This window comes from Nilaparvata lugens, chromosome X (assembly GCF_014356525.2).
Source record: "Nilaparvata lugens isolate BPH chromosome X, ASM1435652v1, whole genome shotgun sequence".
Classification (NCBI taxonomy): domain Eukaryota; kingdom Metazoa; phylum Arthropoda; class Insecta; order Hemiptera; family Delphacidae; genus Nilaparvata; species Nilaparvata lugens.
Genome location: NC_052518.1, coordinates 75,274,578 through 75,302,352, shown reverse-complemented (window position 1 = coordinate 75,302,352; position 27,775 = coordinate 75,274,578). Strand labels below are relative to the sequence as shown.

Here is a 27,775-nt window from a genome sequence, read left to right as displayed (position 1 = left end):
AAATGAAAATTGAATAGAACGATTTACGTAACCTGAATAAAATTTTGAAGAAGAGATGCAGCCAGGCAGACAGGCAAGGAATCCGCAGTACCCAAAAGAACAGGACATCAGCAAGCGACAATGTGATCTGGCCATGCGATGACAAGAATGGAAGCGTCCACCACAGCAGGCAAATCCCCCAGTGGAAGTGTGAGCAGGAACATGTAGAATTCCAAACGAATAATCCGACTTTCAAGTTGTGGAATTTTTAGATTGATTTCCAAACGGTAGAGATGATGAACTTGAAAGTTTGAGTTTCAAGAGGTGAAGCCAATTGTTAGAAGAATGGCAATAAACGCCCACACGAGGTTGTGATCATGACAAGGTTTATCAGCGTAAATATGTGAAGAAATCGATGAATAGTTGAATCACAATTGAAGAATAGAATAAACGAATTAATTTGGAAGAATAATTCACTTTTAAAAACGTTCCGTAGATCAGATGAATATGGATAAACGCCTACACGAGGTTGCAATCTTGACAAAGTCTATCAGCATAAATATGTGAAGAAATCGATGAATAATTGAATCACAATTGAAGAATAGAATAAACGAATTAATTTGGAAGAATAATTCACTTTTAAAAACGTTCTGTAAACTAGATGAATTTGGATGAAAAGTTTAGACTGAGAGCGTAAGTGCACTCTCGACTAGGAACCATTGAAAAGACAAGAAGACAGACCGACGCTCTAGCAACAAAAAGGAAAGCGGAAATGTCAGCCACGTACATAAAACGTTTACAAACGTTTGGTGAAAAAGTAGCAAATATCTAGAAAGTAAGATGCCTAAAGACAAAATAAATTCCAAAAAATCGAATAGTACAAATATTAAAATTGAAATGACAAATAACACGACGAATAATATAGGAAACCAACTTGATTAGAGCAGTGCCGTAGAACCGTGACTGTGACGTCACCGGACAGTGCAGACGGAAAATGACGACATGATGTCTACGTAGTAGCGGAATGAGTAACAAGTGGAACCGTTACAATAAATGCTTTGTCAGATTTTGCACTTATCCTCTTCTCCTCCTTCATGATCCACTAATTCTTATTCATCTCATATGCTACTCCTTCTTCTTCTTTTTCTCTTCCTCCTCCTAGAAGAAGAAGAAGAAGAAGAAGAAGAAAAAAGAAGAAGAAGATTTCTTCCTTCTTCTCCCACTATCTAATCTTCTTCATGTTCTACCACTTCTTATTTCTATCTTGCTACTCCTTCCCATTCTTCTCTTTCTTCAATGAGAAGAAGAAAAAATAAAAAGAAGAAGGAGAAGAAGAGGAAGAATAGAATGATAAAGAAGAGGAGAAGAAAAAGAAGAAGATGAGTAGATGATAAGAATAAAATGACGATTTTGAGAAGAAGAAGAATAATAGAGCATGATGACAAAAAGATAATAGTAAGAAGCAGAAGAAGGAGAAAAAGAGAAGAGCTACAACTTGATGATGAAGAAAAATAAGTTTGGAGATTAAGAAAAATAGGTAGGAGATGAAGAGAATAAGATATCATGAGAAAAGAAAGAAGAAGCTGATGTATTACTATTATGACATTCATTTAAACTACATAAGTCACCCTATCCATAATATTGGTGAAGCTGAATTTTTGCAGGATGTTAGTATGCATAGTTAATAGCCTGGAATCACAATATACTCATTTTTCTCTCACTTGAGAAAAGTTTTGAAAGAATCGATAAGGTCAACTTTTGTAAAGATATCCAATACTCCAGAATCATTACCCAAAAAATGTTGCGTTTTCGGAATTAATTATCAAAACTGCCCTTTTTCACTATCTCGTAACTGGACTATCATTAACTAATGAGCTGTTCAACATGCATTTCAAGTACCACCAACAACTACAATATTTATCTTAATTTTTTTTTTAGAAATTCACTTTTGAAATCTTAGATCTTCCAGAATGCTCGATAATGTGAGGGCATACCGGTTTGGAGATAGAGAACTATCATTTGATACTGTGAGAAGAGATACTCTATAAGGAATTAATAGATTCAATCACAGAATTAATATAGCAAATTATTATAGAAGATTTCTCTGATTTAATTTGGCAACATTTGAAAAGATGAATGGCTTCAAAGGTTTTCTACTGGAGGTTTTTTATTCAAAGTTTTAATATCCCAACAATTATATAAAGTTAAAAAAAGGTACTGAATGTATTTCTCCTAGTAATGTTTTGAATGATATAATATAGGCCTATATTTTTCCAATCACTGTTTTATCATCATAATAATTAGACTTGGCTTGAATGCTTTAATGGTTATCTTGAGCTTTCTCGTTATTTATTAAGTTTTACACATTTGAGCTGTTTCCTTTGTTCATTGTGATATTCTTCTGCAAGCTCAACCAATATCTATCCTTTCAAAATTGATTCTAATACCAATCTCAATGCAGAATACATATGAAGGGAAAGCTAAGATTAATTTGATAAAAGTGAATTCAAGAGCGGATGCAGAGAATAAAGGTTGCTAGTGCAGGGCATTCCATTAGTGATTTGGAAGGAGAATGTGGATAATCAATGGATGAAGATGGTAATAATAATATATTTGATGATTTTGTTTGTTAATCAATTGGATTGATCAACAATTGAATTTTCGATAAAGAAATTTGGTTTCAAAATTATTTCTACTCAGTGACCAAGGCACAATCTAGAAAAATAATTTTTATCACATATACATCACTCACATTATATGTGATAGAAAGCCCCAATATGTAACAAAAGAGAGTATGGGGTGATAGTATAACACTCACATCATAAAAGAATTATAAACTGAATAAATTGCAATTTTAAAAAATATCTTAAAATATGCCCAACTATTCTCTCCGATTATAGGAAAATAATGTGGAGTTTGGAAGAAATTGGAATTTACCACACATTATCCTGTTTCAAGTGTATGAGAGTTTAATTTCTAGAATAGAAATGCCCTCCAAGTTGGTTGTCATCCTTTTGTAGTCTTTCAAACAGGCATTCAACCAATCCACTTGTCTTAGAGAATTATCATTTTTTTAGAAGGAATATATATTGTAGGGTACTTATAGTATGAATTCATAATCTTACTTTTCAAGATTAACAATAAAAGAACAAGTATCATTTGAGAATTCCTCTCACAAATTATAAATGAGAAATATGTGTTTCACAATACGAGAGCAAGTATTCAATACAATTCTCAATAATTACTGAAAATTCCCCACGCAGTATGCATGCTTTAATATATATTCACCCTTATATTTTGTTGTAGTTTCTAATTAGAGAGATTAAACCAGAAAACTATTTCCTGATCAGGCCTGATATGGAAGCCATAATTTTTCTGAAAAAAGAGATTCTCCTCCTAATAATAGTTAACAATAGTTAACACTCACACTTCCTCCTACTCCATCACCTCCTTCTTCCCCTTCATCTTCTTCTTCTTCGTCTTCTTCTTACCCTTCTTCTCCTTCTTATTCTTCTTCTTCTACTACTTCTTCTTCTCCTTCTCCTCCTTCAGCTCCTCCTCCTCCATTTTTATCTTCATTTTATTCATCTCCATCTTATTCTTCTTCTGCTATTTCTTCCTGTCTTCTTATTCTTCTTTTTCTTCTAGGAGGAGGAAGAAGAGGAGGAGAAAAAGAAGAAACAAAGAAATAGCAGAAGAAGAATAAGGAGAAGAAGAAGAAAATGAAGAAGAAAATGAAGATGAGAATGGAGGAGGAAGAGAACGTGAGGAAGATGAAGAGCTGAGAATAATAGTGGAAGAAGAAGTGAGAATAAGGATAATAATTATGAGAGGGAAAGAAAATGATCAGAAGTTCTTCTTTTTCTTCTCTTTCTTCTCCTTATCTGTCATATCCCATCATCACTCCTCCTTCTCTTATTATTATTATTATCATTATTATTATCATCATTATCATCATCTCATCCTACTCTTTTCTACTCATGATCATCAAATAATATTTTCTTCTTATTTTTCTCATTATTCTTATCATCCTCCTTTTCTTCTCCTTATCATATTAAAGAACTTCTCATATCAACAGATTATAGAAAAATAGAAATATTATTATATATATTCATAATTCAGCTCTAGAGTTGTCAGAGCAGAAAGCTACATGTCACAAAGGAATGAAATTGTTTGTCTTTTATAATAGGCCACTAATTGGCCTTTGGTTGTGCTTGCAATATTATTGTTGAGGCTTCCTCAGAAATGAGTTGAAAGCCTGGCAGGCTGCCAGATGCAGCTATAAAAAACCGGATCAAAAGACTGACACTCTCCTTCCATATTCCCATGCCAGCCCACTTTTCTCCTTCCACTCATTACAGGCCATTACAAGCGACTGTTGACATGCTTATGCGATCTGGTGGGACAATGCAGAACTAACTTATGCGTGATATTATAAATGCACTACGTTGTTATTCTCATTATAGGAGATTTCTCTGACTATACCTAGCATTTATTTAAGGTGAGTTGGATATTCAGAATTTTTCTAGCTGCATAAAATTTGTAAGAGAGGTATTTCATTCTTCTGCAAATGAAAATTAATATGGATATCCCATTTCAGGTTCTCATCTATAAAGATACCTAGATATTTACAATTTTTAACTTTACTAAATGATAGGGCAAGTGCAGGAGTTGAGGTCAAGGTTGCAATTTGAATGGAGTTTCAAGTTTAATTCTCTGTCTGGCTGTCCTAATTTATTGAAAGAAAAGGTAATATATAGTTGGTTTTTGTATGTTTAAGCTCAAAGTATTTTTATATAGACACTTCTTATGCTCAAGCAGTTTTGCTCTGCAATTTCATGAACCTCAGCCCATGTTCCTTCTGAGAAAATAGCCGCTGTATCATCAGCAAAGGATATTATAGTTGAGTTTCCAAGTTTTAAATTTAATAGATCATTCACATAAATTATGAAAAGTAATTGCAATAAGACAGTGCCCTGAGGGAGGCCATAAGAGGTGAGTTCGGTGGTATTAGTTTCATTATTTACAGATAGGGATTGGGTTCTATCAGACAAGTAGCTTATAATAAGGTCAAGGAAGACTCCCTCAAAACCATATATTTGGAGTTTATCAAAAAGAGAGTCATGAGGAATGGTATCAAAAGATTTTTTTAGATCTAATAGAACAGCAATGGTTTTTAGATCAGAATTGAGGTTCTGGGAGACGGTATTAGTAAATTTAATTAAAGCATCTTGAAAAGCGGTTTCATTCTAGCTTTTTTGAATTTTTTAGGAAAGTAGCCTTGCTCAAAGCATTTATTAAAAATAATAGTAAGTGGTTTAGAAATTATGTGGGCTATTTTTTCAAGGATTGAATTACTAATATTATCAATTCCTGGGCTTGAATTAATTTTTAGTTCCTTAATTGTAGATTCAACCTCATTGAAATTTGTGGGCTTTAGGAAAAAAGAGTTCAAAACAGGTGTGATATCATTGTTATTAAAGCTTGTGAGATTATTCCTAACCTTTTGGGCCTGCCTTGATCCCACATTTGTGAAGAAATCATTTAAATTAGTGACGGCGACGTCAACTCCAATTTTGCAACCATCCTTTTTATCTTCACCAATGGCTCCATTTATATATCTCCAAAGTTTTGAGCTATTATTATTAAACGCTTCAATTTTGGTTTTGTGATATACTTCTTTTGTTCTACTTATTATTATACTATTTAATGTGTTTCTATAAGTTAGAATAGAATAGAATAGAATAGGATAAATTTTATTTCACTTGCTCAAAATGCAATACAATATGAATATGTAGTACATAGTATATATTTATGCATTATACAATATTATTACAAAGCATTTAAAAATAAATAAATAAAAAGTATATAATACATAACTAGCATATTACCTATTTGTTTATAAATAATAAACTGTAAATTTTAAAATTTGAAGGGAATTTTGTATTATGACCAAATGAACATAAAATATATCTTCTCGAAAATACAAATATATTATAATTATTGACATTGTACAACCAAAAAATAATGCATAATATGCATATTGATGCAAGTGGAATAAATACTAGCTTGCAAAGTTAGAGAAATATCACTTGATTGCAAGCAGGAGTCGTTTGGTTCTTCAAGCGCACACACACACGCACACACCCACACATTTACACATTAAAAGAATTATAAATGCCTAATAGGACTCGAATTTTGAGATACAAAATTATTCAAAGGGTGTATAATCATGCTCAATGCAGCACAATAAACCATTCCTCAACATCATTTGGATGAGCTTCAAAAACACAAGGCTTTAGTTTTGATTTAAATATTTGGGGGAAGGAATTGCCTTAGATTATAGAAAACTCTTATCAGTACTATCTGAGAGTTGACTAGGAGCAGACGCTTTCCGTTTCGCTCTCTTATCAGCTACCGATAAATGAATCGTCTTGTTTAGTCAATCATCTACCTCGCCTGCCGGTAAATAGTATGGTTGTTCATTATTATTGAGCTTAAGTTTTCGTATTATTGAACATAAGTTTTCGTACGTGATTTTTTCTCTTGACTTTCTTGAAGTGGCCTAAATATGAGTGTGTGTGCGGAGTGCAAATCGGTGGTCAGCAGATCTGGCAAGGACTTGGCGATAGGGTGTAAAGACTGTGGGTCAATTTTTCACGGAAAATGTATACGCGATGAGGCTGGCAGAGCTATGAGTGAGGCGGAAATCGAGATCCTCGCGAAGGGTACTTGGAGGTGCGGGAGCTGTATGGTGGGACTCCGGCTTCAGCGTGGTGCTGACCCAAAATCGACGCCCGTAAAAACCCCTGGACATGGGTTCGTGATTCATTCTGTTGATACTAATAGTCTATCACTCAACGACTTTAAAACCGAGATCATGAACAGTCTTGAGAAACTGCAGGAATCTCTCAATCTATGCAATACAAAACTTGACAGCAATGCAAGTATCTTACATAAGCAGGGAAATCTAATTGCAGCGCAACAAGAATTAATAAGAGCTCTGCAAAGTGAAAATGGAACCCTTAAAAAACAAGTTAGTGACCTATATTTACGTGCAGATGACCTGGAACAATACGGAAGGAGGAATACCCTGGAGCTACACGGGATTCCAGTCACAACTCACGAGGACGTTTCCAAAGTGGTGCTTGAGACCTGCAAAGCTGTCGGAGTCGAGATAAAAGAAGAAGAGATTGATACCTGTCACCGACTTAGAAAACGACCGGACTCTCGAAACCCGCCGCCGGTTATAGTCAAGTTTGTACGACGCACCGTCACCCACGAAATAATGCAGCGAAAGCGCAATGTGGATAAGCTATCAACCCGTCATATTGGAATGCAAGGTGAGATCCGTCCAATTTACATAAACTTTTCTCTAACGGCCCAGCGAAAAATCTTATTATCCAAAGCCAGGAAGTTACAAAAGGAATTCGGCTTCAAATATGTTTGGGTGGACAAAACTGGTACGATAAAGATAAGAATAGTCGAAAATGGTGAAATTCACACTGTGAAGTGTGAAGAGGACTTATGTGCCGTACCAACCACAGTCAAGTGCTAAGATCTAGTTGAACGATGAAGTTTTTTTCTTTTCTTTTCAAGTTATTTCTATATTCAATCTAAATTTCAAGTATTTATTGTCCATTCAATACAGTATTTATTTAGTACGTAACTGCAGTCTAGATCTAAAATTGGATTTTATCCATCATTCTAATCTTTTTCGCTAACACATAAAATACGTATTGTAACTGACAAATCCTAATGAATAACTTTATTATTTATAATAAATTAATGAAATCGATGTAAATATATCTCAACTAAAATTGCTATGCAGATCGAAGCATTTAGTTTACGTCTATAATTTCAATTATTATTCATACTTTTTTTAAAGTAAAATTCATTGAAACTGAACAATAGTCATAACTATTCTATCAAGTTACGATTAGTATAATTTATTTGAATATAATTTTGAATGAATCAGTCATGAGAACAAACTAAATTGATCAAACAGCAATCATTCTTTCACGTTTCAAGAGTTTCAGTTCTAGGACCGATGTTTTGAAGGCTAGATTCTGTTTTGCAGTAAACAAGAAACTAATCTTATCAACTGAAGCGAGAATCTCCTTGCACATCGACATAACGGAAGAATCATAACGATTCAATAAGTAAGCTTTCTATAGCTAATCGTTTTCTTTCTCTACTACCGCTCTTACGACTTCCTCTTCCTCCGTCACCCTTTATTTTGTGGGCATGCGGCTGGTAGCTTCATAAAATACCGATAACAACTTATCTATTTCACATTCATCATTGCAAATTGGAAATGCTCCGTTTTCTCAACATCACTTCCCGCTGATAGATCTGATCTTATTGTGATCTGATTGTCTTTCAATTCAATTCATAATATATAAATATTTCTGTTTTATATATAGTACGGTTCAGAAATCAAGTTTTATCACCGGTAGGCTGAGGTGATCGACTAATTTTTTTCTATTTCCCTTACCCTTGCTAAATTTATTAATTTTTCCTTCTACTACTTCTAAATATATTATTTTTTTCATTTTGAGGAGAATTAGCTTTTAAATCTAAAATACATTTTAAGATTTTGTGTTCTCAATTTTTATCGTATATTTTTCATTATCTTTCTTACTTAAAAAATTTTTTCTTTGATTGTTTATGGTTATAGTGGAAAACTTTGACAATGAAGCAACACAGGAATGCTACAATACTATTGAAATTAACGATATTCTACTTCCCCCACCAATTAATTTTGCCAATATAGTGGAGAAACGTATAATGAGTATGGTTCATATGAACATACGCAGCTTGAATAAGAATTTTGATGAATTCGCTTACACAATAGAGAACTGTCACCTAAAATTTGATATTATAGTGCTGTCTGAGACATGGATGGGCGAAGACGAACCTTTTAACTACATATTAAATGGGTACACATCAATAGATCAGCCTGGAAAGAGAAATAAAAATAATGGTGTATGTGTCTTTGTCAGTAATGCATTCACTTTCAACAGACTGAGTGTTGACATTCCAGAGTCGGACTCAGTGGTCCTGAAAGTGAGAAACCCCACCACAAATTTCGAAATTACTTTGATTGCAATCTACAGATCACCCTCCTCATCGGCTAATCTATTCCTAAATGACTTGGAGAATGTTTTAAGGGAGCTGAGGGATTATAAAAATGTTATTCTTATGGGTGATATTAATATCGATTTGAATCAAACTTCCGATACCTCTATTGACTATTTTAATATTATGACTTCAAATGGCTTCACATCGTATATAAATAAACCAACTCGAGTTCAGAATATTTCAAGCTCTTGTATAGACCACATATTTTTCAAAAATACAAATGTCAATGCAGATAGAGTGATAGGTGCTATTTTCAAGACTGATATTACTGATCACTATTGTACCAGCATTCATCTAGGAGGTCAAAGTACTGCTTACGAATCAAATAGTATATCTTCTAATACCAGCACTATTGGCAAAATAGATTACAACAAATTATTACAATGCCTCGAAAATGAATCCTGGACTGGTGTGATGGATAACAACGACATTCAAACCCTCGTACAATCTTTTGAACAAACACTTATTACCCACATAGAAAATGCAACCACTCAAATCAAGGTATCACACAGAAACAGACCATTAAAAAACTGGATCACCCAAGGATTAATTAGAGCTATACAGACTAGGAACAAAATGCACAAAAAACTACTGAAACAACCTAATAACAATGAGCTAAAAGAACTCTATACTCGCTATAGGAATACTTTAAACAAATTATTGAAGGAAACCAAAATCAATTACTATAGAAATAAATTGGATCAAAGTAGGGGTAATGCTAGGAAAACATGGAACACAATAAACGAGATACTTGATATCAAAAAGAGAGCTTTGAATAATGATATTGATCCTGAAGTCCTGAACAAACATTTTTCATCTATTGGTAGGAAGTTGGCAGAAAAGCTAAACAACGAAAATGTAACCAATATACAACCTCAAATCAGTCATCATAATTCTAACAACTCACAAATTGATTTCCATAACTCTTTTTTCCTATTCCCGACAAATGAATCAGAGATTATTCAAACGATAAAAACACTGAAATCCAATTCAGCACCAGGCGTAAATAACATAAGTAACAGTTGTTTAAAAAACATAGCTCACAGCATTGCTAAACCTGTAAATATCATAATTAACAGATGCTTTGAAGAAGGTTTCTTCCCAGATGAATTCAAAGTAGCCAAGATTGTACCTTTGTATAAATCTGGTGATGCTAAAAATCCGACTAATTATCGTCCGATAAGCTTGCTCAGCGGTATTTCAAAGGTTATGGAAAAAATTATAAAAAAGCGTCTTACACAATATTTGAGATTGAAAGATTTTATTCATCCCAGCCAATTTGGTTTTCAAGAAGGCAAAAATACAGAGGATGCTATCTCGTTACTAGTAAAAACTTTAACTGAAAATTTTAGTAGAAGAAAGAAATCTATTGCAATATTTATGGACCTCACCAAAGCATTTGATACTATTCCACATTCAAAACTTTTGGAAAAACTTAACCGTATTGGAATTCGAGGATTACCCTTAAATCTTTTCTCGAGTTACCTGAGAGGGCGATCACAGATATTATCAAATGGGAATAAATCCAGTACTGAATATATGCTCGACTATGGTTTGCCACAAGGAACTGTTCTTTCTCCAATCTTATTCATAATATACATAAATGACCTCTTGAACCTGCACTTGAAAAATGGTCAAGCAATTTCTTTTGCCGATGACACTACTTTAATTTTTTCTGGTCAAACTTGGGAGGCAGCTAGAACTTCAGCTGAGAAGGGTTTTTCGGAGGTCAAAGCTTGGCTTGACAATCATACTCTAACCTTAAATTATAAAAAGTCTTCCTTTATTACTTTTACACCAAATACTGCAACTCAACCATTGAATCAAATAATTTTGAAAAGTCACAAGAATAGCTGTAACGGACTAGGTTCAGGCTGTGACTGCCCTTCACTGGAGAACTCGAAGTCTGTTAAATACCTGGGAGTAATGATTGACCAACATCTAAGATGGGATACTCATATTCAGTCATTATGTCATAAAGCCAAATATCTAATACAAAAATTTTATAGAATTAGCCTCTTGAAACTACCACAGCTTGCCAAAATGACCTATTTCGCTTACGCTCAATCTGTTCTGCAATACGGGATAAGAGTCTGGGGAGGCGCAGCTGAACGACACATTGGTAAGGTTTTCAACATACAAAAACATATAATAAAAATTGCACTTAACAAGCCGCGGCTCTACCCGACCAGAACACTTTTCGAGGAAAGCAAAATACTATCAATCAAACAGCTCTATTTAAAAAACCTAGCATTATACGTGGTAAAAAATAAAAATTTATTTAATATCCGGTATACTCCATACCATACACGTCGAGTTTTTAGATCTTCTGACATGACTGAAACAAATCTTAGTGTTTGTAGGATGCAATTTCCTTATAGGTGTGATAAGCTTGTGAATATAATTCCCCAAACCTTGTTTGCAAATTCTCCACCAAATAAACTAAAGATTGAAACCATAAATTGGATCAAAGCATCCACTGACTCCTATAGAAAAAGTTATTACTCTTCAAAAAGTGAAAAATTCTCCTCCTCACAATCTTCTCAAATATTTTTGAGAACACAGACAAGAGAGATATTGGTCTGTAATTTGAAGGATCCGAACGACTCCCACTCTTAAATACAGGAATCACATTGGCAATCTTCAAGGGATCAGGGAAAATACCTGTATATATACTTGCATTAAAGATATCATATAGAACTGGAACCAATGGTACGGCAATTTTTTTTAAAAGATGTGAGGAGATACAATCAGGACCAGGAGACTTACCATCCTTCAAAGAATTTATTTCAGTAAGGATCTCATGGAAATCTATTGGTCTTATGAAAATAGTATTATAGACATTCTCTGATTTGAAACAAGCTTTGTAATTATCTATAGTATTTTGAGTCAATGGACTCATTGAAGAGATTAGTCTGGTGGGAACTCCAATGAAGTAATTATTGAAAGAGTCAGCTACCATTTGCTCATCAGATATTACCGCATCATCTATTTACAATTCAATAGTCTGATTCTTCTTCGAGGTCTGTCTACATAAGTTATTTATTTCCCTTCATTGATTTTTTACAGATAGGTCTTTCAAATTCGAATAGTACTTTGTTTTCTCTAGTTTGATCCATGTTTTTATATTATTTTTCAAAGCAATATACGAATTTTTGAGCCTATTATTATTAGGATTCCTAGTTAGTGCCTTAAAAATCTTATCACGATTTTTTATTGCTATACATAAACCGTCTGTCATCCAAGGTTTGAGCTTTTTAAGTCGGGTATGACTCTGACTTAATACCACTGTGCGTTTGGACTGATTCAAATAGTTCTTTAATTCATCTAAAAATAAAGACATTTTAGTATTTATATTGTCACTCAAATAAAGGGGATCCCAATCATGGTGCATCAACAATGATATTAATTTATCATAATCAATTCTATCTTTTTTAAAATCAGCTTGGCTATTTTTATGAACATTTGACTCTGAGATAGCAATCGACACATCTCGGTGATTGGTTAGCAGAGTATCAATAACATAACTACTGAACTCATGATTATGTTTTATTGACCTGAAGAAGATATGATCTATGCATGTTGAGCTTGACGAAGTCACTCTGGTGTCTATATCAATAAGCGATTTATATCCATTACTACTCATAATTTCCATATATTCGAGCGTATTACTATTATTCATATCATTTATATTGATATTGAGGTCGCCTATTATCAGAGAATCCGAGTCACGATGTTGCTCCAAGAAAGCAATAAGGCCACTCAAGAATTGACTGATCTCAAATCCATGCCATCTATATAAGCACAGAATACTAAATTTATAATTCAAAAGTTCACACTAAGAAAATGGAGTCAGATCCATCAATAATTATACTATCAATTTTAGAGCATCGAAGGCCACTCTCCACTGAAACATAAACCATTATACCTGATGCTGCAGTGAAATCACTACCAGCATGGAAACTCTCATAACCTTCAATATTAAATAATCGATGATCATGACAAGATTGAAGCCAAGTCTCAGACAAAACAATGATTGATGGTAACTTCTTCCAAGAATTAATATAAGTGATAAAATCGTCGAAATTTCTATTTATACTGCGTATATTCTGATGCACTATGGTTCTATTACCATCTTCTGCTAAGGAGGATGAATTTATTTCATCTATACCTAAAATATAGCTACAGCTACCGGTACCTTCCATTTTGAACAAAAGTACATTTTATAGTATTATTACCAACATTCATACAAAACACATTCACACATGAACCAACTAAATAAGAAACAAACTTATTAAAGTAAATAAGAGTATTGGGAAAAATGAAAAGAAAATACTCAAAACTGAGTGATAGGGAAAACAACATAGTGAAAAAGTAAATAGTGAGAATCCATCGCTATCTGTACAATTTAGAAGGATGGAATCCATTACCTTTATTACTCTTTAATTCACAAAACAAAAAAAAAAATCCTACAATACAACTTGTCGAAATCTAACATATTTAAATTGATGCAAAAAAAGCTTAATACTAGAAAAAAGTAAGTAAAATTTAAAAAAATATGAACTTATTGGGGTACTGTACATAATCATATACACGATAGGACTCTTTATTCTGTATATATTCATACTTTCTATACTGCTCTTAATCAATGCCTATTATATAGGTAGCTATCATATGAAGCTGTCATCAATCACTACCGAAAATATTATTGAATCACCGTAAAAATGATAGAATTATAGAATTTATAGAATTGTAGAATTTATAGAATTATAGAATTTTATAGAATTTATTGAACTTATTAAGATATTACTCAATTTGATATGAACGCTACAGAGCTTAATGATGAAAAAGTATAGCAGAATCAATACCAGCAATAGTTATTTATCATCATGAAGAAGAGGCTAATTGAAACCCAAGATAACCTTCTAAATGTTTCATGTGGAAATCGACGGTAAATTATATTCATATTTAAAAAAAAATGCTTGAATTTACAGCTTAGCTAGCATAAGATGGTAATTACTATAATACTTTAAATCTGCCAAGATCAATATTTCGTTAGTATTTTAGGTTATTCAACAAGCTTAAAGTCCGTGATATTTTGAATGACAACAGCTTTTGAGGAATCATCCTTACGAATCAGCACAGTACCGTTTCTGAACCAGATATACTTGAAACACTTTGTTTTTGAAGTTCTTTACCCCTCTTGAATATTTGTAGATTATGTGGAGACATGGACTCATTGACATAAACAACTTGAGAATTACCCTCCCATCCAATATCCTTCAAAAATATATTTCCTTTCTTCATTTTTTGTTGCAAAAACATTTGTTTGTCTAAGTTCTTATTAAACTTAACTATAATGTGAGGTGGAAACTTTTTATTTCTGTTAGACAGTCTGTGGCAATTATCTATCATATCTGGTTTAAAGTTGAACTGAATAGTCTTAGAAATTCTCGATAGCAAGTCAAAGATGTTCTCGTTGCTGACATACGGCACGCCTACAATATTCACGGAGTTTTTCCTACTATACTGTTGAGACTGAGCAAGATCGGATTTTACTTTCAGTAGTTCATTTTTCAATAAAATAATATCGTTGGAGGCTGTAGTAATGTTATTAGTACAAGTGTTTATCAATTCCTGATGCTTCAAAATAGAGTTTTTATTTTCACTACAAAGTGTAAAGCAACTATCAATAGGCTATTGATTTAATCATTTCTTCCTGTTGCGTTCGAATAGTTTCAACATCGGTTTTGATCGTCTTCAATTCACTTAGAATCATATCTAGCTTATCGGGTTGAGAACCGCTATCAGTTTGTTGATCAGCCTGCCTACCTTTATCTTCTTCAGTATCACAGTCAGCAGCTCCTTTCTTCTTAGCCCCAGCCCTTGAAAGCATGTTTTAACCAAACGAAGCAAACTCCGAACACTCCGAATTACAATATAATTGACACTAAAATCACTATAACTCCACTGCTCCACACTATATAGAGTGAGAAACTTCAAAAAATGCTAACTAGTATCTCACTTGAGACTCATACCAAAGACAGTTGATTTAGCTTTTAGTAAATTAAAGATATTTGATGAAAACGACAGAGCTTCTCACTATCACGTCCTCTCTATCCAAGCATTCTGACCAGGAAGTTTTGTATTTGTTTATCAAATCTACATTATAAGGGTCTTTTTCAACTTTATCATACATTTTATCACGAACGTTTATTGATTTGTATTTGTATACCTTCCGTTATCCAAGGTTTAAGGGGACGATTTTCACGAGGAATTTCAATTACAGTTTTACTATGATTTATGGCATTCATCAAACAGTTTACCAGTTTCTCAATCAATTTATAGATTACTCAAATATATGGAACTTTGTTATGGTTCCGTTGTTAAGTTTTTAATTTGGGCATGAGGGAATCTTGTAAACCTGTGTTTTCAGCTAGTGGTGTGCTGACTCTTCCTTGTATATTCACTTTGGAATGTTTGATGTTTGTGAAAGATAACCTTAGTATTTTCAATTTAAGAAGAGAAATTCATGGATATAACACGAAATCTGGTGGTCGGATCGATTCGAGTCGGGTCAGGCTTGCTAGGACGCATAGAATGTAGGCTGTAATATTACATTTTTTCTCGATTAAAATCGAATCTTCAATTCGAGATCTATAAAACTTGATAGTAAATATCAGAGTAATCAATATGCGGACAACTTTTTAACTGAGAATTTATTGTAAATAATTGTGTTGCACATTCCATGGTATCACCGAAACTGAGTAACAGAATTAACAGATAAATAGATCATTATATAAATATAGAGGATATGTATAAATTTAAAATAACAGTTTCGAAATAAAGTTTTATTGAGAACAAATGTAAAATGTAAATTCTAAATTCTTGTAATTTATAATTTTTTGGAATTTAATATCGGTGATGTGTTCATAACGTTGACACTGGTTTTGAGGTGGGGCTTTGCTTTGTACTTGTTAGGCTCTCTCTAAAAAATGGTGGCTGGCTATGTGTTCTGGTTTTGTGTTCTCTGAATATTTTTCTGTTTAAGTGAATTTTTAATGTTTTAAATTGAGTTTTGAACAGTTTTATGGTGTTCTAATTTTGTCTAAAATTGTTTTGTATGTTTACAAGCCTATAGCCATTGTTTTTCAACTATATAAATGGATAAGTATTTAGCCTGTAATGATGTTAGATGCTTAAGTGTGTAAGGTATTATTTTTCTGGATTTGTGTTGTATATTGCCAAAAATTCTTCTGAAGATTATAAGTTGGTTTGCTCTGAAAACTAGATTTCTCATTCATAGGCGATAGATCCATTCATAGTTTATCAAGAATCTACCATTTTGGAGCCGATAACTTCCTGTAGGTTAATAGGTGTGAAATGCTATCCAACCTATTTAGGAGAAATTGGTAGCACGGCAAAGCCTACAGCTATTCAGGTGTAAAAATGTTCAATGTTCTATCATCTGAAGTTAGAAATATGAAAAGTAGAAGATTCAAGTCTATAGTAACGAATGGTTAAGGGAGAGAGCATTTTACTTGGTAGAAGAAATGTTGAACTGCAATGGCTATCCATAATATTATTGTTCTCAATTGCTTTAACACTGGTCTGTTTTCAGATTTTGTGGCTGTGTGAATTTATGTATATTTTCTTTTGTATATGCACTATATGTATAATAATTATGTTCAATTGACTTTTGTCCATGCAATCAATGTTTGTTTATGACAATAATAAAAATTTGATTTAATTTGGCCTTTGATACTCTGAAGCATAATATCCTTCTGAATGAGCTTCATGACATTGGAATTACAGGAAATGTTCTAAAGTTGTTTGAAAGTTACATGAGTGACATATACTTTCTGGTTAAGTTGGGGAACAGCCAAAACGAATTATTAAAAAACGATGATATTGGTGCCCACAGGGCATCTTGGGTCCTGTCTTCTACAATATATATGTAAAATCAATTTCAAGCATAATCAGAAATGGTGACATTTTTATGTTAGCTGATGACACAGCTTTAATTGTTGGGCATAAAAAACTTAAAGTTTCAGAGCAACTGTTGCAATCTGATTATAATAGGATTCTTAGGTGGTCCCATGACAGAAATTTAGTAATTAATAAAAAAAAACAGTTTAAATGCATTTTAAATCACCACATATGAGATGTAATGAAACTCCAAAAATTATCAGTCATGACTGCCTCTGTCTTTCTAAATCACTTCAAACTTGTAGTTGTCCATCACTAACTCAAGTTGACGATACCCGATACCTAGGTGTGATAGTTGACAGTAGAATGAGATGGCATCCACACATCAACTACATCTCGAAAAAACTTCAAGCATTAAGCGCAAAAATATTTTACATGCATAAAACTATTCCGGTCGACTGTCTTCACCTAATTTATAAATCTCTCGTAGAGTCTATCATTAGGTATGGGATAGATTCATGGGGCTGTGCAGCTGACTATTTGTTGCACAGAGTAGAAAGAATTCAATTAAGAACCCTGAAGTGCATAACATCTCGATTGCCTCTTATTATCAACTCAAATAATCTTTTTAACCACACCCTAACTCCAAAGAACTTCTATATTTACAAAATTTTAATATTTTTCAAAAATAATATTTAATACAGATCCTTTGCTTCACCATCTCCTTACAATATTTAAGATCACCAGTTTTATATCAGTTACCTAGATTTAGAAATATATACGGAAAAAGATCACTCTTCTACATACTTCCTAAATTATTTAATAAATTGCCTCTGAATATTCGAGATTATTCAAAAGTGATGTTCTTAGCTATGTAATAAATAACAATACCCTCATATAAAGAAACAGATAGCAGAGATTTTGCTGGTACATTAATTTTATTGAGTCACTGCCGCCAGCCAGAGCGACCACTTATAATTATTTCTTGAAATTTTACTTTCATTTCTCAATTTTTTCCTCCATGTATGTTTATTATATTTTTTGTTTTCATAAATAGTGAATACTTATTTTTCATGATTTATCATTTGATTTAATTGATATTTTTCTTCTACTTGAGTAGTTTATCTAATTTATTTTCTTAAATTTTATTATTCTAGTACCTAGATAAGTTTACCTTCCTCACCACCATCCTTCCTTTACATCCTCTCCTTACTTCCCAACTTCCCTTTGCATGCAAAACATTTTTTTTCTCTTCCTCTTATCAAATTTGTTAATTTTATTTAAACAAAGACTATTCAGCTCCTTGCCAATATTCAGAGCATGGAAACTTCTACCCCTTGGATATTTGAATGTTTAAAATTAGAATAATTTTCTTTTCTAGAATTGATCGAATGATGAATTGTAATTTACAATTCTATGATTTATTATGTATACTTATATAGGCACCTACTGAAAAACCTTCGGGTTTAGTGGGACCTCCAATGTAAATATTTTGTTCAATAAAACTTGACTGATAAAACTTGATTGACTTGAATACAATATATTATCTTGAGGACCAAAACAAAGACTATTCAGCTCCTTGCCAATATTCAGAGCATGGAAACTTCTACCCCTTGGATATTTGAATGTTTAAAATTAGAATAATTTTCTTTTCTAGAATTGATCGAATGATGATAGCAGACAGTGAATATTATCTCCGATCTGCGAATAGTGCATTTAGACCGAGACCTCACAAGGATATTTTTAAGCGATTTTACCTGTTCATGGCTCAAGTATTCAACATAATTCCAAATTCAGTTAGGGAAGAGAAAAATCCTAGAAGGCTTAAGTATCTGTAAGTATCTTAGTAAGGAGTGTCTATTGGAAAAACATGATGTGGAAATATTGTTGGCAGATTAGAGATGAAAGGCATCAATAATAAATGAAAATATAGATTATAGTCTTGAAACTGTATTTTTTATTTTTCACATTGTTGTACATTTTTATTGTATTCTGTGGAAAACTTGGTGATTCAGGTTGGAGAGTTTAATAATATTGTTAGTTTTTGTGTTAGACGACTGAAACAATGTGTGAATCCAAATGATTTAAGAATGGCTTATTTTGCATTTTCCCAGTCAATTGCTTGTTTGGGGTAACTCGTCTAGGGTAGATGAAATATTGAAGCTTCAAAAGAAAGTAGTGACAATCATGAATGACAGCTTCCCTGGATCACTGCAAACCTATTTTTATTGAATTGAGAATTGAAACAATTGTGAATTTATTCATTTTAGAGCTCTATTTGTCTTTTAATAAAGATGTTCACAAGCATGACATTTGCAATAAGGGGAAAATTTGTACAGACTATTGCAGATTGAATAGATCTCTTATAAGCCATACGGTTCTATCTTGCCATGCTACCAATTTATCCTAAATAGGTTGAATAGCATTTTTTACCTATTAACCTAAAGAAAGTTATCGGCTCCAAAATGGTAAATTCTTGATAAATTATGAATGGATCTATTGCTAATGAATAGGAAATCCAGTTTTCAGAGCAAACCAACTTATAATCTTCAGAAGAATTTTTGCAATATACAACACAAATCCACAAAACAATACCTTACAACACTTAAACATATAGCATCATTACAAGCTAAAATACTTATCCATTTATATAGTTGAAAAACAATGGCTATAGGCTTGTAGACACACAAATCAAATTATACAAAATTAGAACACCATAAAACTGTTCAAATCTCAAATTAAAACATTATAAATTTCAATTAAACAGAAAAATATTCAGAGAGCACAAAATTAGAACACCATAGCCAGCCACCATTTTTTAGAGAAGGGCTTACAAAGATAGCATTTTAGATGAAGCCAAAAACAGTGACAACGTTATGAACACATCATCGATATTAAATTCCAAAAAATTATAAATTACAAGTTTAGAATTTACATTTTATATTTGTTCTCAATAAAACTTTATTTCGAAACTGTTATTTTAAATTTATTTATCCTCTATGCTATTTATAATGATCTGTTAATTCTGTTAACTCTGTTTCAGTAATACCATGGAATGTGCAACACAATTATTTATGATAGATTCTCAGTTAAAAGTTGTCCGCATATCGATTACTCTGATATTTACTATCAAGTTTTATAGATCTCGAATAGAAGATTCGATTTTAATCGAGAAAAAATGTAATATTACAATCTAAAGAGGTTTATAACATGTTTTCAAACCCCTTAAACAAAAATATTCAAAGAAGATTTTCCTTCACAAATTAGATGAATGGCTTTTAAGAAACCCTTTGTATTGCGAAGTTTTTCGAGCACACCGACATTGACTTCTAAAGAGTGATTAAATATAATTGATTGGAACATGTAATTTATTGTTATGAATATACCAGAACTGTTTGCTGTGATAATATTTCTCTGTTTTTGAGTATGCAAAATGAATGTATAATGTTTACCTGATGACTTTGTCAATAACATGTATTTGTTCATGGCAATAAAAACATTTTGAATTTGAAATATTTTGTATTTGTGTATAGTTCATGATTACTGTTAATGCATTGGCATATAGGGTATTTTTCGTTGGATATTCACCCCAATTTGATTATTTATTTTTAGCTAGAATGAGTGAGGTGTGAAATTTAGTTTTATCATACGCAAGTAAGTAGTATAGTCTATATTATTACTTTCCGTGCGCTATTACCATTAGGTAAGGAAAGTATTGCTTTCCAAAAAAAAATTAAGGTACCCCAATTTGAAGTTTTCTATACGTTTCAAGGTCCCCTGAGTCCAAAACCATGATTTGTGGGTGTTGGTCTGTGTGTGTGTGTATGTCTGTTAACACGATAACTCCATTCCTAATTAACCGATTGACTTGAAATTTTAAACTTAAGGTCCTTATACCATGAGGACCCGACAATAAGAAATTCAATAAAATTCAATTTAAGATGGCGGATAATTACTAAAAAACCATGTTTTTCACAGTTTTCTCGAAAACGGCTCTAACGATTTTCTTCAAATTTATACCATGGATAGCTATTCATAAGCCCTACCAACTGACATAAGTATCATTTCTGGGAAAATTGCAGGAGCTCCGTAATATTCTTGAGAAAAATGGCGGATATTTACTAAATACCATGTTTTTCACGATTTTCTCAAAAAAGACTTGACCGATTTATTTCAAATTCATAACCTGTATAGTTATTTATCAGCTCCATCAACTAGCAAGAGTCTATTTCCTGTGAAACTAATGGGGTCCACCCCATCCTTGAGAAATGGACTTTGTAAACTGACATGAGTCTTTGTCCTTCTCGTGCATGAGGTTGGTAGGTAGAGCAGTTCATAAAAAGAACACATGGTCGAGATATTTCATCTGTACAACAGCTGTTTTAACGAATTTTGAAAAATCATCGAATTTCATAATTTACACAAAGGAAAAAGTACTCTGAAAACAATTATATATACACATATACAGTAGTCTGATCATACAGTAGTTTCAAATATGTTGCCGCCAATCGTCATTATGTTATTCCCTTAAATCATTCTCGTTTAAGAATGAGGCTTACAGTTCAATGAGCAAGGAAAGTTGTGTGAGTGTACGACACCACACAAGTGATTAAAAACACTTCACTTAAATGGGCTACTTTTGAACAAATAAAAACAATATAAAAATCTTGTAGTACCCTTTATTTTTTAAAAACTTTAAAATAGTTCAACGACTAGTTTCAACCCTAACTTAGGTCATTTTGACCTTGAAAATGACCTAAGGCCATTTTGACTTAGAAAATGACCTAAGGTCATTTTGACCTTGAAAATGACCTAAGGCCATTTTGACCTTGAAAATGACCTAAGGCCATTTTGACCTTGAAAATGACCTAAGGCCATTTTGACCTTGAAAATGACCTAAGCTAGGGTCGAAACTAGTCTTTGAACTACTTTAAAGTTTTTAAAAATAAAGGGTAGGCTACTAAAGGATTTTTATATATTTTTTATTAATTATTTTGATTTTATAATGTTATTCATATGAGATTATATTTTTCTTAGCTGGTAACTCCCATAAAGGAATCCTCAAGAGTACCTAATTACTCAAAAAGCATTTCTATTATGTTGATACATACTCAATATTGCCATGCTCTTTTTGATTATAAATAATTGATTGATTATTATTATACAGAGTGTTTACGAACTGCCTACTCTAGGGCATTGTTCCAAGCTAACAAACATATCTAAATAGCATATTTAAATTGTCCGCAAGTCTTCAGTTACTCACACAGCGGCCATTTTGCTTTTTCACTTATTATTTTTTTCTAAATAATGGTTGAACATACGAAATTAAAACTTTGCACAATCTATATATATTATATAAAAGCGAAATGGCACTCACTCACTGACTGACTGACTCACTCACTCGCAGAACTAAAAATCTACCGGACCAAAAACGTTCAAATTTGGTAGGTATGTTCAGTTGGCCCTTTAGAGGCGCACTAAGAACGGATTTGGAAAAATTTCCAAAGATACACCCAAAATCTGCGTTTTTCCAGCGTTTTTCTCAGCTTTATCGAGAACAAATGAACAGAAAATGTTAAATTCAGTACAGAAGCTCAGCTAGGGTGTAAAAATGTTGTTAGAAGGAATTTGCAATAACGTCAAATATAGCCTACGCCCAAAATCTGCATTTTTTGCGCTTTCTCAGCTTTATCGAGAACAAATGAACAGAAAGTGTTCAAATTTACTACAGAAGCTCAGCTGGGGTGTAATAATGTTGTGTTAGAAGGAATTTGAAATAACGCCAAAGATACGCCCATAATTACGGTTTTTGCGTTTTCTCAGTTCTTTCATCAAGTAATAGGCAGAAAATGTTCAAATTTTGTACAGAGGTTTAGCTAGGGTCTAAAATTTTTGTGATGATGTGACTTAATATTTCATCAAAGATACACCCAAAATCAGCGTTTTTCTCAGCTTTTCTGCGTTTTCTCAGTACTTTGACTTTCTGATGGAATGAAGCATGCTCAAATGAAGCGAGCCCGCTGATCTCATTTTTGGACGATCCGGTCGGGGGTCCAGGGGGCGGAGCCCCCTGGCTAGGCGGATATGGCGAGTGAAGCGAGCCTGACGGCAAGTAATTAATAACAACTAGACGAAGCAACAAAAAATTATTTTAATTTTTCAAAATCATAAAACAAAATGGCGGCCATTTAAAAAATGTTGTTTCTCAAATAACTCAGAAACGGATGGTTTTACAAAAACTCTACAAGAATAATTTTTTTGGTAAATCTAATTACCTATCGATTGGTATCTGACTTTTTAAGTTTGGACCAATATTAACTGAGATATGGCAGCTGTAGTGGTTGGTGACCCACCTATAGAGGGTTATATAACGTTATTGTATTGTTTGAAATGACCTAAAATCGCTTACTATCAACATGCAATGCAAATAGAGATTGTTGCATCATTGAGGCGACTCTATCAGCATTCCTTGGTTTGCACTACAGCAAACTTTCAGTGGTCACCTATCACTAAGGCTGCCTGTGATGATAAAACAGCTGTAATATTTATAATCTGTTATCTCTGTTACTAAGACACATATTTAATGTCGAATAAAGCTCGTGTTGAGTCCAATTCTATTACAATTTATTCGACATTAAATATAAAATAAATGGGTCCGAAAAGAAAAACGAGTAAACGTCAAGATTTAGTCAGTGAAGGAGAAAACGATTCGCAAAACCAAATGCTTGGAAAAATACTGAAACCAACAGTTTTATCGATTGACCAAGATTCAGATGAAGCACCGAAAACGTGGAGACATTGGAAGGTAACATTTTTAAACTTCTTAAAAAACAGTTCAATCCCGAAAAAGGATGAATTGAATGTTTTGATCAATTATGTGTCACCGAATATTTTTGAAAGTATTTGCAATTGTATATCATTTGAAGAAGCTATAACAACTCTTGAAGAAAGCTTTATAAAACCTCAAAATGTAGTACATGCACGTTACTGCTTATCTAAAGCAAAACAAACCCATGGAGAATCAATTGATCAATTCTATAATAAACTAAAACGGCTAAGTTTACCATGTAACTTTCAAGCAGTCACGGCTGACGATAACAAAAGTGAATATATCCGAGACGCGTTCATCTCCGGATTAGAATCATCGAAAATCAGACAACATCTTTTCGAAATGAAATCGCTAACTTTGCAAGACGCTATCTCACAAGCACGAATGTTAGAGAATGCTGAAAACATTGCTAAAGAATACGAAACCAGTTCAGAATATGTTAACACAGTCCTAGCAAACGAGAATAAAAATACCGAGAAAACGACTTTAGTCCATAATTCTTACCAAAAGAAGATTCAATGCAGATTTTGTGGCTATAATAATCATACTGATAATAGCCAATGCCCAGCAAAAGGACAACCATGCCTAACTTGTAATCGAATAGGCCATTTTTCAAAAGTATGCAGAGCACGAAACGATAAAAAAAACCAAATGGTATCTGCCACAGTAATTTCAGCAGCAAATACCAGCACTGACCTCTCAAAATGTCTTGTTCCTATACGTGTTAATGGAATAGATACATTGGCACTATTAGACACTGGGAGCACAGCAAGTTTTATAGATAAGAAACTAGTAGTACAATCGAAGATGAAAACTATGCCATATTCCAATTTGATTACATTTGCTTCAAGTGCCTGCAACACTAAAACAACTGAGTGCGCTTTGAGTGAAATATATTTCCAGAACGAAGAATATAATGATTTTCCTTTGATCGTATTGAACAAATGTTGCGCTAGTGTAATTTTGGGACACGATTTTCTAAAGAACTTTTCATCCATCACTTTTGATTTCGGTGGATCTAAAGCAGCACTACAACTGAATGAAGACAATGACGCAAGAAGGCCTACTTATGAAATTCAAAAGTGTGCTCTAGCCCAAGCTACAGTAGAACCTGTCTCATTGTTTCGTGATCTTCAACCGGACTGTCGGCCTATAATAACTAAATCGAGACGACATTCAGAAGAGGATTACTTGTTTATGATGAATGAAGTCAAACGGCTTAAAGATGCTGATATTATAGAAAATAGTCATTCTTCTTGGAGAGCTCAAGCATTTGTTACTTCAAGAGAGAACCAAAAGAAACGTATGGTGATTGACTATTCACAGACCATCAACAAATTCACGAATTTGGATGCCTATCCACTACCACTAATGGAAGAATTAGTCAATAAGGTAGCGCAATATAAAATATTCTCATCTATTGACCTGAAATCTGCCTATCACCAGATACCAATCTTGCCTGAGGAAAGGCATTTCACCGCATTTGAAGTTGGACACAAACTGTATCAATTCAAAAGAATTCCGTTCGGAGTCACGAATGGAGTAGCTGCTTTCCAGAAAGTGATTGATCAAATCATAGAACAAGAAAATTTGACATCATGTTATGCCTATTTAGATGATATTATTGTATGCGGAAGGACCCAAGAAGAACATGATGAAAATTTAGAAAATTTCTGGAGAGCAACAGAAAAATATGGCCTCACGATTAATGAAGAAAAGTGTAAAATATCTATGGAGAATTTAACCTTTCTGGGATTCGAAATTGGTCAGGGTATGATTAAGCCCGATCCAGATCGATTGAAACCACTCCTTGACTTACCAGCTCCAAAAAATCAGAAAGAATTGAAGCGTGTCCTTGGAATGCTTGCACACTACTCCAAATGGATAAAAGAATTTTCAAAAAAGATCCATCCACTTGTGCATAATACTCACTTCCCGTTGAATGAAGAATGCAGAAATATATTTGAATCATTAAAGAAAGAAATAGGATCTGCAGTTCTAGTGCACATTGATGAAAAAGTCCCGTTCACTTTGGAAACTGATGCCTCAGATTACGCTATTGGAGCAGTATTAACACAGAATGAGAGACCAGTGGCGTTTTTCTCAAGAACTCTTTCCACATCTGAAACTAGGCACTCTGCAGTGGAAAAAGAAGCTTATGCCATTGTGGAATCAATCAGGAAATGGCGACATTACTTACTTGGACGAGAATTTACACTTATCACAGACCAGAAATCAGTTTCATTCATGTTTAGTAATAAACAAACCAGCAAGATTAAGAATGACAAAATCCAACGATGGCGCCTTGAATTGTCAGAATATAAGTTCAATATAATTTATAGAGTTGGAAAAGAGAATATACCAGCAGATACACTATCAAGAGTCTGTGCCACTGTTGGATGCCATACAGATATAAAGAAACTGATAAAAATTCATGAGGACCTGTGTCATCCAGGAGTTACTCGACTCCATCATTGGACCAAAACAAAGAACTTACCATATTCAATAGATGATGTAAAAGAAGTATGTTCCAAATGTATTACATGTTCTGAAATGAAACCACGCTATGCCAAAGGAACTGGCCGCCTTATCAAAGCAACTCGACCATTTGAACGTCTTAATATGGATTTCAAAGGCCCACTACAATCAAGTTCAAGGAACAAGTATTTAGTTCTTATAGACGAATATTCCAGATTCCCATTTGCCTTCCCCTGTCCTGACATGACTACTAATACAGTAATAAAACACCTTACATCACTATTCTCTCTTTTTGGTGTACCGTCTTACATACATTCCGATAGAGGAACATCGTTTATGTCATCAGCTTTGAAAAAATGTCCTGCTATCAAAAGGAATTGCCAGCAGCAGAACATCGCCCTATAATCCAGCCGGTAATGGGCAAGTCGAACGGTACAATGGAGTTATATGGAAAAGTGTGATGCTAGCCCTAAAATCGAGAGGTTTGAACAACAGTCACTGGGAACAAGTTCTCCCCGATGCCCTTAACTCTATTCGTTCCCTATTATGCACAAGCACCAACTGCACACCACATGAGCGGATGTTTTTACATGCAAGAAACTCAAGTAATGGAAAACCATTACCAACCTGGCTATTGACACCTGGACCAGTATGGTTGAAGAAGATGACAAAAAACTCAAAACAAGAATCGAAAGTTGAAAAAGTTGAATTAATTGAGAGTAACCCTGAATATGCGTTTGTTCGCCACAACGACGGCAGAGAATCGACAGTCTCACTTCGCCAGCTCGCCCCATACCCCACGAGTGCCGATTGATATTAAGGGGGGAAGATTGTGATGATAAAACAGCTGTAATATTTATAATCTGTTATCTCTGTTACTAAGACACATATTTAATGTCGAATAAAGCTCGTGTTGAGTCCAATTCTATTACACTGCCATATCTCAGTTAATATTGGTCCAATCTTAAAACGTCAGGTACCAATCGATAGATAATTAAATTTACTAAAAAAGTTATTCTTGTAATTTTTTTTTGTAAAACCAATGGTTTCTGAGTTATTTGAGAAACAAAATTTAAAATGGCCGCCATTTTGTTTTATGGATTTAAAAAATTATCATTATTTTTTTTGTAGCGTTGTCTAGTTGTTATAAATGATTGTGCCTAGTTTCAATTTCGTATGTTTAACCATTATTTAGAGAAAAAATAATAAGTGGAAAAAGCAAAATGGCCGCTGTGTGAGTAACTGAAGACTTCCGGACAATTTATTTATTTATTTATTTATTTATTTATTTAAATATGTTTTTTACCCAGGAACAATACCCTAGAGTATTGGTAAGGAGTTCGTAAACACCCTGTATGATATCGTCGGTTTAGTTTCGGAAGGTTCTAGTTTAGTTTCAGAAGTCTATTTTGGGTA

General features: G+C 33.3%; 1 protein-coding gene across 1 annotated transcript in view; it reads left to right on the top strand.

The window, feature by feature from the left end:
- The window catches only part of LOC111046954 (tyrosine-protein phosphatase 99A), a 119,860-nt gene extending 100,310 nt beyond the window's left edge, over window positions 1-19,550 (top strand). Inside the window, exon 15 of the mRNA XM_039441626.1 lies at window positions 18,710-19,550. The gene's annotated coding sequence lies outside the window, so the exon portion shown is untranslated. The remainder of the gene's footprint in view (window positions 1-18,709) is intronic.
- Window positions 19,551-27,775: the final 8,225 nt, after the last annotated feature.